At 39.1% G+C, this 15,878-nt stretch overlaps 1 protein-coding gene across 1 annotated transcript in view; it reads right to left on the bottom strand.

The window, feature by feature from the left end:
- pard3aa (par-3 family cell polarity regulator alpha, a) overlaps window positions 1-15,878 on the bottom strand; it is a 466,122-nt gene that overhangs the window by 122,207 nt on the left and 328,037 nt on the right. The window lies entirely within an intron of this gene.

Genomic DNA, 15,878 nt, shown 5'->3' with positions numbered 1-15,878 from the left:
GATTATTTTATTTTAAAGCATGTATTTTATTTAGATACTTTAAAAAAACATAAAGCTAATGCATGTTCATAGTGTGATTAATTATTTTAAATTATTTATTTATTTATTTAGATAATTTAAAAGAAAACGGCAACACGATACATAATAAGGTAACTAATGTATTTTAAATCATTTATTTTTTTAAATTATTCTTTATTATTAAAGAAACAAAGTAAAAAAATAGGTACTTTTTAAATTTTTGTAATCATTTATTTTATTTACATTAGTTTATTAAAAACCAATAAGTATAAAAAAAATGAAAACACTATACGTGAATACAATCAAAAAGACACAAAGTGACATTACATATGCACATTTTTTAATTTCAAATATTTTATGCGGTGGCGATTTTGTATGAATTCGGACGGGAATCGCACACAATTTTTTGATAAAGTAAGAATGAAGGTCCATCCCTAAACGTAACCGCTTTCTGGATCTTGTCAGCCCTAAAAATAATACATTTCTAAACAAATTATTTGACCAGTATTGGTGAAGCTTTATTTAACTAGATTCATATTTGATACATCTTTGTCCATTCACTGTTGTCAGTGCGATGGTTTATATTCTACTACCTCAAGCTGTATTGATTTACAGAACAGTAATGTACTACATGGCTCCAGGAGACTGACATTATTGTGTCTAAAAGACGAGAGGTCTGATGATACAGTTGTAGACGGACAGATAGACCTTAACCCTGATGCTCTAAACAACAGGATATTGTTCTGTTATAAAGGCCAATTTGGAGACATTAAGATTGGCAATAGATGAAACGAGGTAATGCTCAGAGGTATGACTGACAAGAGTTGAGTTCACAAAGACTAGATTCGTTAAGTAGACAAAGTACAGTAGGGTCACACCAAACGGAGTCAGTTCAGTGCAATGAGCCATAATCACAACAGAGCTGCGATGAAGAAATGAACCACCACTATCAATCTGAGAGAGTGAAGCCAGATCGTTTCAAGACATTCCTTCCAACTACAATATCTATGATAACATATCCAAGTTACAATTTGCCACAAAAAAACAAAAAAAACCTATAATAAATATAAGCTGCAAGCTGCAATATGAGGCAGGAATAGCAGTGCAGAGCCAGAACACATAAAATAAAAACATAGGTTCAGAAGTAGGGGTGGGACAAAATATCGATAGGGCGATATCGTAGTCCTTCTCCCTGCGATATTAGAATCCATATGCTGGCGCCAAATATCGATATTTTAATGAATAACATGCTTAAAAGGTGCTCTAAATAGATTTCCCTGCTTCCAGCGTCGCTACTTCATGGCAGCTCGAGGTGGCGCTCAACACATGAATGAGGCAACATAAGTTAACTTAAGAAAAAAACATCACATTTTTTTAACGGGATGGCGGACAGCAGTGGGAGTAAAATAATAGATACCTCAACCATGTTTAAGTTCATATTTTCATTAACATTATGCATTTGAACATTTTACATATATATTTTTTATATTCCCATTATTTTCTTAGGCAATTCTCATTAGGTTCTATTTCACACATTACATTCACCTAGATATGTGCTTTCAGGAAATGGTACAAAAATAATAGGCACTACAGAAAATACAACCTTGGCACATGGACCTTCACTTCTCTCTGGTGCACCTTCCATTTTAAATGGCCCTTCAGTGCAAAAGCCAGAGCCGTACTGCCCCTCAGGCAAGGCCCCAGTCAGCCACATGTAATTTTAATATCTTCTTGTTAGGGTGGAGAAGAAGAGAAAGCTGGATCTGTTCACTCTTCCTTTTCCTCTTGTGTTCTAGTGGCAAGTCGAGGTTGTTCACTCAAGGGCAAAGGGAGGCAGAAATCACAGCCAGCAATGAAAGAAGGCTGGTAATATCTAATTAGGAAGAGAGAGACAAAACGAATGAGGGAAAGTGCAGGAGCATCAAGTGCCTCTCCAAATTTCCCCAGCCTTTAGTGCTTAGCCCATGTTAATGGGAACATCATTATTATATGCCCGAGTCGCTACACCATCGCCGTTGCCCGGACGACAAAGTCTGTTGTTTATGCCGATGTTATGTGCCAAAGCTCGACGATTAAGCCGATCCCTGCGGACCTCATTATCTCTGACCTCCAACGCCACACTGCCATTCCCCTGTCAAACCCAGCTTTGGAGGAGGTGACAAAACGATGGCGCTTTTTAACGACAAATGAAGATCTTCCAGTCTTGAGGCGACTCCGTGGCACACTTTAAAACAAGATTTAGGCTTGATGCACACTTTGAATCAGTTGGGTTGTTACCTCATAAAGTAAGACAAAAATGGTGCATGAATAGTGCATCCAAGCATCATTATTTATGTGGTCTAAATTAAAACAAAATATGCAAATTTAAATTTTGGTTCACAGGGTTACAGTGAGTGTCCTCCTAACGGTGAGGGCATTTGATGAATATGTTTCTGATATTACTGCTGGAACCCGGAGGGAGAATTCAATCGAAAAGTTATTTTGCACATTCTCTGTGTATGTGTAAATGCGTATATACATAAATATATGCAACTCTAACCATTTAAAAAATGCAGCAATTCCAATAGTGTCCTCTCACCATCGGGGCTCGGGCCCTAACAAGGCTCCCAAGAGGCAAATTAAGCTGAAGCGATATTGGTGACAAAACAATCCCAAGGAGAACAGAATTAGACTTGCATTTCCAGAAGGAAACACCATTGCTTGCAAGTGTAACCCCTCCACCCGTGTCCTACTCGCCCCGGTCTGTGAGAGAGCCATGCAACAAATTCAGCTTAATGGGACATTTGTTGCCAGGGACAATAGTCAAATATACAGTTTTGGGGTCTTTGTGGACAACAACATTTGACTACAGAATGCCACGACTGACTGATCAGAATCATGTATTCCAGAGACCAGTGTAATAAAGGTGGTTAAATAAATGTAAGAAAAACGAAAAATCAATTACAATTCAGTATCTAAATAAATGCAAGAAAGAAGACCAACCGCTATTTAGTATGCATGATAAACAACAACAACAAATACAGCAATTCAAGCTGCATATTCAAGTATGTATGTTCAAGCTGAAATAGTTGAAGAGAAAACTATGGAGAACAAGACATGGTGAGAGGAATTCAATGGGGTTCTGCTTTGCAGATACTGTAATAATTAATATGTTATTGAGCATATAAGATTCAAACTGTATTAGCAAAGAGCAAAAGTGATCAAACAGGGAAACTTGCATGAAGTTGAATGTCATGGATGGAACCTCATGGGCACTGTCAGCTACTCTGTGGTCCAACGTTTGGACTGCATATAGTTGCAGAACTGTCACAGAAGATGATTTTAATATATCATAAGGCACCCCCGAACCATCTCTCTCATCTGGGGTCTCAACTCTGTAACTCTGTCCTGACAACAGCTTCATATTTTACATATTTCACACATGCCTGTGTTTGCAAGAAATGGGGCAACAGATAACAGTTTAATGTTCTCCATTTATCATCATGAGCAATATGTGTGTGTTTAAGATCAGATGATAATAAGAAGTATTCCATTTTACAATCGCTCTTTTTTAACCCTAAGCATAAAATGGAAAAATCTACTTTGGTTCAGTATTATCACTTAAGCATAAATGTTTAGGGATTAACCGAGCAAAATATTTTACCTATTGGTGCATCTACTGTTAGATACAGGCATTTTGTGTTGGGAAAGAGTGTGTATGTTTTAGTGTGTCTCTAGAAAGGAAAAAAAAAAAGGATAAATGTGTTAATTGGGTGAGATCATAGTATCACCCTATACAACATGTACAATACTGTCTGTGTGACCTCAGAAAGAGGAGGCAATCCATGACATGAACACGACAGAAGCTCCCACAGGAGTAATGTGCCAGTGTGTGTGACCTAGATATGCCACCTCACAATGTATACTCAATGGGACAGTCTGATCACACACACACACACACACACACACACACACACACACACACACACACACACACACACACACACACACACACACACACACACACACACACACACACACACACACACACACACACACACACACACACACACACACACACACACACACGGCCTCAGGGCAAGACAGTTGGAGGAAGGTTTGCTTACCTCTAAATCACATTTTAATGATAGACCATGCCTGTGCCTCTAAAAGCACAGCCAGTTTCTCACAATGCAACTATGAAACAATATATTGTGCCTATGAAGTATGTGTTGTACAATTATATGTACATTTAAAGCGTATGAGCACAGGAAAACAGCAACAGCAAAACCGTTGATATGAACAAAGAAAAGCACAGTAGTGAACGCTTGCATGCATGCAGTTTTCTCTCCTTCATATAACCTTGTACAATCACCGAACCATCAGGATCTTTCTTTTTTTTATCCTCACTTCCAGCCCGTTCTTTACATTGTCTCCCTAGTGCCAAAGGAATGCCCAATTACAATCTCCTGAAGACAAACGAGATGAACAACTACCACTTAAGACATCATTACCCAGTGAACAACAGAACAGAGGAGGGAAAACGGAAAGGAATCTGTCATTTACCACAGAATCGAAAACATGCACTTGACAGGAAAGATTGAATGGCGAATTTGATCGCAATTGCCTTCCTTTGAAAGAAATTATGCACATATTCCACTCTGGTATCAAATCATCAATGTGAAAGATTGTTTCCGTCTTTAATCATTTTTCATCAAACACGGGGTACTTAAAAATGGTGTGAGAGAGAGAGAGAGAGAGAGAGAGAGAGAGAGAGAGAGAGGGAGAGAGAGAGAGAGAGAGAGAGAGAGAGAAGCAAAATAGGTAAAAGCTATAGGTAAAAGCAAAATAAAATGTGGACAAGTAAAATAGTGAAAAAGGGAGAAATTATTAAGCTTTATATAATTATGCTTTTAATTATTAAGAATCTGCTACTGACCACTCTATTCAAAATTACATCACACACTACACATTTAGTTGTCTAAACTAAACCAATCAAACTTATAATGTATGAAGGCTAACTAATTTTGTGGTTATCTAGGAAGTCAGTGTTTCCCAGGCACACCATTGGTACACATTTTGTATGTCTCCATTATCTGACACATCTATTTCAAGTCTTGGAGTCTCTACTAACAAGCTGATGAGCTGAATCACATGTGCTTTATCAGGAAGATAAAAAAATGTGTACTCTTGAAAGCACTGCATTAGGTTGTACTGAACCCTAAATATTCCTTTAAACCCTGAAGAACCGTATTGCCAGTGGTTTTCCCCTTGCTTGTCACACTCTTTAAGGTCGGGATCCTGCAAATTCCTGCACAGTTGAGCTCCAACCCTAATTAACCATACCTAAAGCAGCTAATCAAGGTCTTCAGTATTACTAGAAACTTCTAAATACAGGAGTAGGATCAGACAACCCTACTTTACAAATCGTATCCTAACCTGAAATCTTAAGTCCATTTCTTATCACTGCAATACGAGATCTCCTTAGGGGTATAGGTTTGTCATCTTCTGCCATTTGAGCTCTTTTAACTTCTTGATAGAATGAATGTTACTCTAACCCCCGCTTTCTTCCCAGCGCTGTTTACTGACATGTGCTGAGGCTGAGCAAGGCTCCCTTCGTGTCATGTCACTCTTTCTATAGAAACTCTTAGTTGTGGAACAGATGCCCTCATCTTTATTTTCTCTTAAACCTGTGGCTCTAGCGTTAGTCTGGAGGCGGGTGGTAAAGCTTCAGAGAGAACAGTCAGCAGTCTTTGTGCCAAGTGTGTGGCCTCTTGCCAAATTGTCAGCAGATATCATCCCTCGATGGGTAACAGGTGGAAAATTTGGCTATTCTTGTAGCCAACAGTACCTTCTTCAAGGTAGCTGACTATAGAGCAAGGGGAGGGATGTGTAGCAATAGATCCTCTTTTGGCCAGAACCCCAAATTTAGTTCAAGAGAAAAGTTACTTTCCATGGTTGCAGCCTTGATTTGTAGAACAATGTTAGTACGGCCTAGGCATGTGTTTCAATATTCATTACAGACAAATGATGATCCCGTCCCAGCTCCCATTAAGATTACGCATCAGCCCAATTCATATTTTCCCCCTCAAAGACGGCAGCCCAGTTTTAAATCTAGATTCTCTCTTTGAGGAAATCATTGCATATAAGTGCATTCAAGATATGCTATATCTGTTGCAAAGATACAGATATCAAAAGTGATGTAACTTTTCTTAGCTGTGTCAGAACTGTTGGCAAGCCTTGGGAAAAGTACCTGACCTAAACACATTCCACCACACTAACAGCAATAAGATCTTCAAATGGAAGTCCATCTATTCCTGGAGATCAGCCAAATGAGAGCTGATTGATGTAATGTCTTTAAGACCTTTTGTTGTTGTTGTTGTTAAGATTGTCAATGTAGTTCTGTTGAGCCAGTCTCATACTTTAACCTTGGGTTGAAGGTCTTGTAACATGTCAGCTCTGCTGTTTGTGTCTGGAGTTCTCGGCAGCATGTGAACCGGAGTAGACACAGCATGTCTGTGCAACCCTATTGGATTAGTTGTCTGAAGGCTATTATTGTTTGCATGGTCAAACTTTAGGCCCTATACTTGAAAAAATGTATAACATCCAATGATGTCTCCTGAGTTCCTGACAAGAGCCCCATTCACCTTTTCTTCTTTTCTTCTAAAACGAGTTCAGGTGACATGTTCTATCAGCCTATACCTCTTGCAAGTTGTTTATTGTAAGAAAAGAAATGCAAAAGATTTGAAATGCAAAGGAAAATACTATATATATATATATATATATATATATATATATAAACAAAAGATCACAAAACAAATGTAAAAGCTAATTGCAATGTGTAAATAAAAACTTCAGTGAGGCTGCATGTTCAGTATGTAATCAACAATAATCTGTTTGAGATCTACCTCACAATATGGTGAAATTCTGCACATAAAACATCTAGAAGAAAGAGATAAGTACATTCTCCATAGATAGACTCCACCTTGTTGGCATCTCTTTCACAATCCAATATTACTATGATATGTTCCTTGAGACAAAAATACTTGCGCAAGTAACTTTTGATTTTCCACGTCCAAATCGCACAGGCAAAGCATTTGTCAAAATCTGAAGGGAAAAAAGCTCAACCTTTAATTTTTTTTTTTTTTTAAATTTACAAAAGAATGAATTTATTTGCACTACTGAGTACAGACCTCTTTCGAAATGCTTTAGACAATTCTGGCACATCCAACTTCTGTTCATTATGTACTGTATCATTCCTTCATCAGCAACCTCTGACACTGCATCTGCCTCATCTTGCTCCTCTCCGAACATTATTCCCTGTACTGTTTTGTTACTCTATGACTCACTCTCAGTGTCGCATTTCCATTACCATAACTGGGCTGTTTCCTGGCCACTTAATTTACATTATCTACATAATTATTTCACTCACCTCACCTTACCTGTTCAACTCCTCCACATGGCTCAGTGTCTGAGGTCACTACTCTCTTTGCTTTCATTTTGAGGTTGTGTAATTGCAATGCGCTCCACAACTCAAATGTTGCTGATTGTCAAGTGGACAAGATACCTGTTTATGATGCCACCTCACAACATTGGAAACATTGAATGATCTCGGATCTCAGAACTCTCCTAGTAATTAGACCCGCTCAGAAATACACATGCTAGTCTTGTGAATGAAAGGACATGTTTAAGTGCAGCAGTTTTGCATCTCGCTAATGGAGTCTTTTTGACAGTGCTTGCAATCTCCCATGAAATGTTATGCTATCCATCAAAAGTTGAAAGTGCAATGACATCTTATTGGCACTTTACATGCATAACTCAAGATAAACATTCTCCCTCATTTGTTGGCCTTCCATTCCCATGAATGTATCTCACACTCAGTGGCCACTTGCTCATCCGCCTAAAATGTTAAATGGGTAGTTTTATCAGACTTGTTATCAGTCTGCAAGATGAAACTGTAATAATTTGTTCTTTCTGTCTTCATCTCACAGCGTCTCCGGATCTCTGTCTCCATTTGTCTGAAGAAAGTGCTTACAATGCTCTTCACAAGCTGTTTTTGTGGCCTTGTTAAGATTATGATCGTTCCGAGGGATGGAATTCAAAAAGCGAAAAGTGGCCGTGCTTTTACTCTGATCAAGTGATTCTGACAGGCTACAAGAAAGAGCTCTTAGAAACACAGAAGTCTGTTTATCAGAGGAATAATTGTGCTTTAGGTTCTTATTCAAACCTAAGTGTGAATATGTCTGAACAAACCCTGCGATATTCAAGTCCTGCCTTTCTGACAAAGACTTTACAAATTTGAGTTCTGGTTTAAAGACACACTGGTGTTGAGTTTCAAATTTGCCCAGATTTCAAATTCGATTACCTACTTCATGACCCCTCCCCGCTACCTTAGCCGACCCCATGGAGCCGAAAACCGGATGCAAGGACATGATAGATCCAAATGCAATTACCCCTGGTGGTTCAGTGATGGACAGCAAGCGGTGTCTAATCGGGGAAAGATTTGAACAGACGGGGTGGAAAGTCAGCCTCTCGTGGCACCCGGAGGAGGACGTCCAACCATCAAACCTTCAAGTGTAATCTAATCTCTGATCACACGCTTAAATCTCTCATTTCAAAATACACAATGGACAATGATGGGTAATCACACCATGCGTGGCATAACTCATGCTTAATAAAAGTTTCATTCATGTTAATGGGAATCTCTGTTATATCAATTACTTTATTTATTTTATTGGGCCTGTGAGAGAGCTCATCTTCTGGAAGGTGCCGGCTGTACCCCGTGTGCACCCCGCTGTGAGGTGAGGCTGTTTGATTGGCAGGTGGATAATGGAACGGTGGAATAGAGGTGAGAATATCTCCCCCCGTGACCCCTGAAGAAAGCTTGTCGATGAATCAGTTCAGACCACCACGGCGAGGACTATTTTAAGAGAGATATGATATTTACACAGCCCCATGTTAAGCCTACAGAGGGACAATCTCACTTCTTTTGTTTTAATTTCTTTTCATTTCAGGAGGTCATGACACAAAGAATACCTCTGTCATATAGAGGAGACCGATGGATGATACCAGCCAGGGTGATGGCATTTTGACAAGTGATCACTTTGCAATATCTCAAGTCCTCTGTTTTTCACTTCCTGTTCAGTGTCACACTCCTTAAAGGTGAGATTTTTTTTTTTTTCTGTTGCAGGGAACTATTGGTGGACAGTTAGTTGTGCAATATTGACAGTATATGAACTTTACACTTTTAATTCAAATACACAGCTGGCGAAAAAACAACAACAGCATTATAAATTATGAACTAACAATTTTAGAGCGAATTAAGTTATTTGTAATTGACCCACTCACACAGCATGAACTAAAGTTGAACACTGGTCACACATCTGACACGCTTATAAGACCAATCAGATATATACACAACATAAATAAATATTATAACTGCATCAGCACAAAATGACACAAATGCTCAAGAAAGACGTTACACGCTAGTCAGAATCTGCAAGCCATGTTATGAATAAGCTCTTTCTGTATCATCACACTATAACATAACTATACCAAAAACCATTAAAAATAACAATAGCAAAAACACAATATTGTATTACAATAGCATAAGCATAATGCTATTTAAGCAGTGCAGGTTCTGGCAAGGACCGTTTTGTGTGTTTTTTTTCATTTGTGATGTTTAAAAAACTGTTACTTGGTTTAATTTAGCACTTTATCATCTACAATGTTATTTTGTCAACTTAAATTACTTTGCATTTTAAATAATCTATCTGACATGAAGTATTGACTAAATTAAAATCATTTTTGTCAAAAGAGAACAATTAAACATCTTTATGACTCCTTTCATTATAGTACGGAAAATCTAGATAAACAACTAAAGAAATTACAGCCACTTTCCACAGCTAACATCTATCAAAGTTTCAGTCATTACATACAGCAGCTTTGTTTATCTGTTACTAAGGTTGATTATGGTGAATATAACTGGCGTGCAGTTCTCCAGTGTTTCCATAATTACCTCTTCGAGGTAAAGTGTTCTGTGTTTACGTTAAGCTAATGAGCGAGAACGTACTCCTTTGGAACAATTTGAGGGATCTGGCCATGTAAATGGAAAAGCATGTAAAGTGCCTACATCATGGATCTCTGTTAAGCCCCATGCATGAGAACTACCAGTACCCACAATTCTCCACAGCAACATGCTCACTCAACAAGGAAAAATAACAAAGAAGGTTGGGGGAAAGGCATCTGTGCTCTTCCCCCTTTGAACCCCTTGACGTCCCTAAGGCCCCGCTGTCACTCCAGGCTGAAGGTTTTCCTCTCGGGGTGGATGTGTTAAGAGTTCAGGATGGTGCATCATAGAGGTTTGAAGGTCAGTGAAGGGGGATGGGGAAGGGTCTGTGGGGTGTAGATGGGCTAATTCAATGTGATAGGACATCAGGATTAGCAATTACATCCTATTAATAGTGTCCACTAATGCAAGTCGTAGAGGCATGTCTACCCCTGAGCCAAAACTGCCGTGACCAGTCGCGTGAAAACAGGAATCGTTTTCTTTATCTCTAACGCTCCTCCTCTACGTGCCCCAGTTCACTCCGCTGCACTCGTTTGTGTCGTTTACTTCTGCTTCCATCCCTTATTCCTCCACTCTTCCAGCAAACATTACTGAAGATAGCCCATAACCTTTCGGCCGATGAACACAACCGCCCCCTCTGACGAATAAAGGAATAGTTCATTCTAACATTTTCTGTCATTATTTAATATTAATTTATGTATCACTTTATGTTCACCTAAAAATGATCATTCCTTGGAAGAAATTCATATGGGTCTGGAACAACATGGTGCACTGAGCCGTCTGATATGCGAACAAAGCCTGGGGTGAGGTGTGGATATTTCTACAGGCCATATATGGTTAGGAGCTGATGTTAAAAGGCCAATTCAAAGAGAATGCCAGACACATTTATGGTTCATGTATGATAATGCTTGTAGGACAAGCAAAGACGAGTGACATGTACCCTGTTTCAGGTCACTTGTTAAATGCTTGCATGCATGTCACAGTTCATAGTTGATGACCTATTCATTCGATCCATGCACGTCTGGCATGACATCTAACACCGTTGAGATATACAGCCACCTCATGCACCATGTGGTTTGAGATAAGTCTTATATCAAGCACTGCCATTTAGCTAATAGCATCAAGCATCTTGCTATCGGGTTCTGGGTGGCTGCTATGGGTCCAAGGGTGTTCTGGTTGGTTTATATATTGGCCAAAGTCAAATAAGTCCAGCCTGCAAATCTTCATGATATTCATATACAAATCATTTGGGTAACTGCCACAACTTTGAAAAACCACTAACAAACAAAAACAAATAATGCATAAATGTATAAATGAAGGACGAATAAAATGAATACTACAAAACCTTTGGACAAGTGTTTTTTAGACCCATTTTTTCTCAATGCTGCCTCCATTTGCCTGGTCATTCATTTAGATGTTTAGTATATCTTGATTTGTGATTTCTCTCTCGCTCTCCTTTGATCACCTCGTCTCTCTCTTTTCCTCTCTTCCTCCCTCTATCTGTTCTGATTTTAAAGCTCTTCCAATCAGTGTGTCCATTAAGCGCAGAGCTCATCAGTGCACGTTTACTCACGCATGCAGATGAGCTCCAATTGCAGTGTATTGCAAACGCCTCAGAAACCTCCTTGGGTGAGTGTGTGTGTGTGTCATACGGAGATGCAAGAGATGAAAAAGAGAAGGGCTACAGTTAAATGGGCCTTGAGAGACTGCAGATGAGTGTGTATTGCTGCAGAAGTGAATCTGTATGTGTGTGAACAAAAAGACACAATGAGAGAGACAGCAAGAAGTGGAGTTGAATGTCAGTAATCCATACTCTCTTGGCAAGTTGCGTGCATGTGTGTGTGTGTGTGCGCCATCTCCTTAGTGATGGGAGTTTCTGATGGCTCTCAGAGGAGGGGTAGATGTAATGAGAGTGAGAGAGAACATTTCTGTGCTGAGTGAGCGTGTCCGCTGGGGTCCAGATCTGCGTTTCAGTTCTTAATGAACTTTCACAAGCCATCCCACTCCCTCGCTTACACAAACACTAAATGCATATTCTTTTTAGCCTCTGACTCCTTTGCTATAGTGCTAATTTTACCTCATTCCATAATTGCAGGTGGGCTTGTTAAGGCTAGCTGTAGACAATATATTACTATGTCTCCTAGTAGGGTTACGGCTTTAAACAACACTATACCCGTAAGTATTAAACCTTGACATGCCACATGTCCTACACAACAAATGTCCAGATTGTCAAGGAAAATTGCATTATAAGCAACCACAAATACGATTTTCTCTTGGTGGTTGGTTAAAAAAAAGATGGAGAAATTCCCATGGACTTGCACTGAAGGAGGGTCTTTGGCCAGAATAATCCTTAGAAAATTACCGAAATTGTGAAATGTCAATTATGTGAATACGTAGGCCTGTCACAATAACAAGTTTTGCTGGACAATAAATTGTCCAAGAAATAATTCCGATAAACGATAATATTGATAATAAACGATAATATTGTCGTTCTGAGACCATTTTCATCTAAAATAATGATAATGGCATAATAATGCAGGTACACCTTTTCAAAGATCAATAAACTTTTATTTCTAAAGACTATTTAAATGAATAGTCAAAAACAACCAAAAACAATAAAAGCAATGAACTCTTAGTCTCTGTTAACAAAAAATGCACTTACCAATGTGTGACTTCCGTTCACACTGAGAATCATATGCAACATGTACCTACTGTGTGAGCATGCATCTCATATGAGTATGTACTCATACTCATGTGCGCTAGTTTGTGTGTGTGTGTGTGTGTGCTCGCGTCTCATATGAGTATGTGCGCGGGAAGTTTGTGTGTGTGTGCTCCGTCTCATTGAGTTTGTGCGCGAGTTTGTGAGTGTGTGTGTGCGCGTCGCGTCTGATATTAGTATGTGCGTGGAGAGTTTGTGTGCGCACGCCAGTCTCAGATGAGTGTGCGAGAGTTTGTGTGTGTGTGGGCGTGTCTCATATGTGCGTGGAGAGTTTGTGTGCACACGCGTGTCTCATATGAGTAGGCTATGTGCGTGAGTTTGTGTGTGCGCGCATCTCGTGTGTGTAGAGTTTGCGTGTATGTGCGTGAGCGACTTTAGGTGTGTCGTTGTGCATTTCATATGTATTTGTTTGAGCATTCAGCAGTATACATGTATGTTTGACTAAATATATGTGTATGCAAGTGTTTCATATGTGTGCGTAAATGAAGTTTGATTTAAGCCCTAGACGGGGGGAGAGAGAGAGAGAGAGAGAGAGAGAGAGAGAGAGAGAGAGAGAGAGAGAGAGAGAGAGACGAGGAAAACAAAACAAGCATGCAAATGGAAATTATCGCGGCCGGAAAAATTATCGAACTCATTTTTTTATTGTGCGATTAATTGATTTATTGATTATCGCGACAGGCCTATGAATACGGTTGTTTTCAATGCAGATTTTTTTAATTCCTACATTATATCAGTCTTTTTTCACTTTTGACTTCCCTTAGAATCAGAAAAGAATTAATTTCAGCATGTATCCTTAGATGGCCTTGATATTCGTGTGTACCAAGTTTTGTGAACCTTGGGTTTTGCATTCACAGGACACAGGCCAATTTATTCATTATGGGCAACGCCTAAAAATGATAATTAAATAGATAAACATGGTATTTAACCTATCAAAATTCTTTTGACAAATTGTTGTCAAGGTTCTCACCAATTTTCATGCAAGTTGAATGAAATAGCCAAGAAAGACTTCAAAAATTCATCCCATATGTTTCTTGGGATATAAAGAAAAAATAGAACTTATCACAGCGCCACATTGCGCCAACTCCCACAACATGGAACACCAACCTCGTCTAGAATGAAAATAGAATAATAATAATAAAAAGAAAATGAGCACAAACAAAAGAGTGATCCAAGAGAAGGGGGTCTGACGAGCCGCCAGCAGCGTGTGATGACGCACAGCTGAAGCTAATTCTGTCTCATCACTAAAGCTGTAAATCCAAAAGAGCTCCTCTCCTTCGGGGTATCCAGTCTACTAAACATGGACCAGGTGTTCTCAAGGTCTCAACTCGACATGAGGCTGAACAGCCTGAGCATGATGAGCACACCACAACCCTGGCTGATCTCCAAAAACGTTCAACATCATAGCATGTGTACCATGCACTTCAGCTCTAAAGCTTACATGTGATGAGTAGTGGACGTGTTTGGGGAAGTTGGGGTTGAATCAACAGCTAGCATTGATTGTTGAGGAAAGTTCAAACAATAATAGAAATGATCTAAATATTAAAGTAGAATAAATGTTCGTCCAATCATTGCATTCGGTCCGAAAGCAATGATACGATGTCCCACCTGCCTAACAGCATATGAATTTTCTAATTTCTAATGCTTCCAAAGCTAGCTTGCTATTGCTAGCTTCTCCAAAAATGGCCTACCCTACCTTTCAGTATTTTTAATTTGTCCGCTACAAATGACGTCTACAACAGTATTCCACACTTTCTAGAACTACAAAACCCATCATGCTCAGACATACTACCACTTCTATAACACTTGTACACAAAAATATCCCCCAAGAATTGTATTTGTCAGTAAATCAATGAAATAAATGGAAAAGTAATGCACATATCTATTTTGTAAATTGTGAATGATTCATCCATGAACGGTCTGATGCAGTACGCCAAAATTCTCCAATAATTTTGTCCACTTAAACCTCAGCCCTCTACATTCGACTGTGAGATTGAATTAATTTCTGAATGTAATGCCCAATGTCTCAAAATCCAATCAATAACCGATGGATTGAATCAAGTCTATACTCAACACATTTTTTTTTTTTGATATTATTATTTCGATATTTGGCGTTATTTCGCCATATGGCAGGAAAAATCTGTCGGTATGTCCATTTTATTAGGACTTTAAAAAGCAACTCCGACATTATGGTGGAAATATAACAAGTAATGAAAGATGTACATAACACATGTTAATCGTAACATATAGTACATCCAACACTACTATCAACTGTTCCAACACCCACTCCTAAACACTGATTAAAATGAAGGCTGAAGTCCTCACATTCATAGTTCTAATTAATTAATCAAATTCAGCTCAAAACATAGGCCACAACCTAACATGTGATTATGGCTTAGTAACTGTCCATCGCCTTCATTTTACAGGACAGAATAGTGTTGGAGTGGTGGAGCACAAATCAGCAGGGCACTAAAACCAACCCTTTAGTGCTCCTGAAACATGACCTGGAAACACTTGTCGTTTTTATTGTTCATTACGGCACAGCATGCAACGTACTACGCTAACTAATCCCATTACGCTAATCCACCTCAAAACAACTTATTGTGCAGATAAGAGTGTGTATAATTTATGCAGGATTCAAATGAGCACCAAATCAGAATAATTAATGGAAGCCCCGGCTTAATTAGCCTAGCATTGGGAAACGCTTACGTTCTCAACAAAATGGATGTGCGACCCGCTATTTCAAAGAGCCCAGAGGGGCGGGAGAGCAGGAAAGCACCTTTTTATGATAGCAGCACCCAAAAGTATTTTATCTGTACCTGTCTCGTCCCTCCGGAGGAGATTTGCGTGGAGAAGCCGAGTAAATGTTAATCCTCCATATGGATGTATTTTCGAAATTAACCGATTCCGCATTTGCTTCAAACTCTTTGTAGTCTAAAGTTGGTGGGGAAATTTAGCACATCAGTCACAGTTGGGGTGACATTTAACTAGGCAACAAAGCTGTTTATGGGAACACAAAGCTACAGAGGAAAGCAGTAGCACTCCCTTGTGTTTATTTCAGAAAAGTTTCCAATCCAATCTATGCACTGCCACTGA

Source organism: Siphateles boraxobius, unplaced genomic scaffold (genome assembly GCF_051911475.1).
Source record: "Siphateles boraxobius isolate OS27281-9 unplaced genomic scaffold, OSU_SipBor_1 171, whole genome shotgun sequence".
NCBI classification, from domain to species: Eukaryota; Metazoa; Chordata; class Actinopteri; order Cypriniformes; family Leuciscidae; genus Siphateles; species Siphateles boraxobius.
The sequence above is the reverse complement of the archived record's forward strand: the minus strand, read 5'-3'. Positions and strand labels throughout refer to the sequence as shown.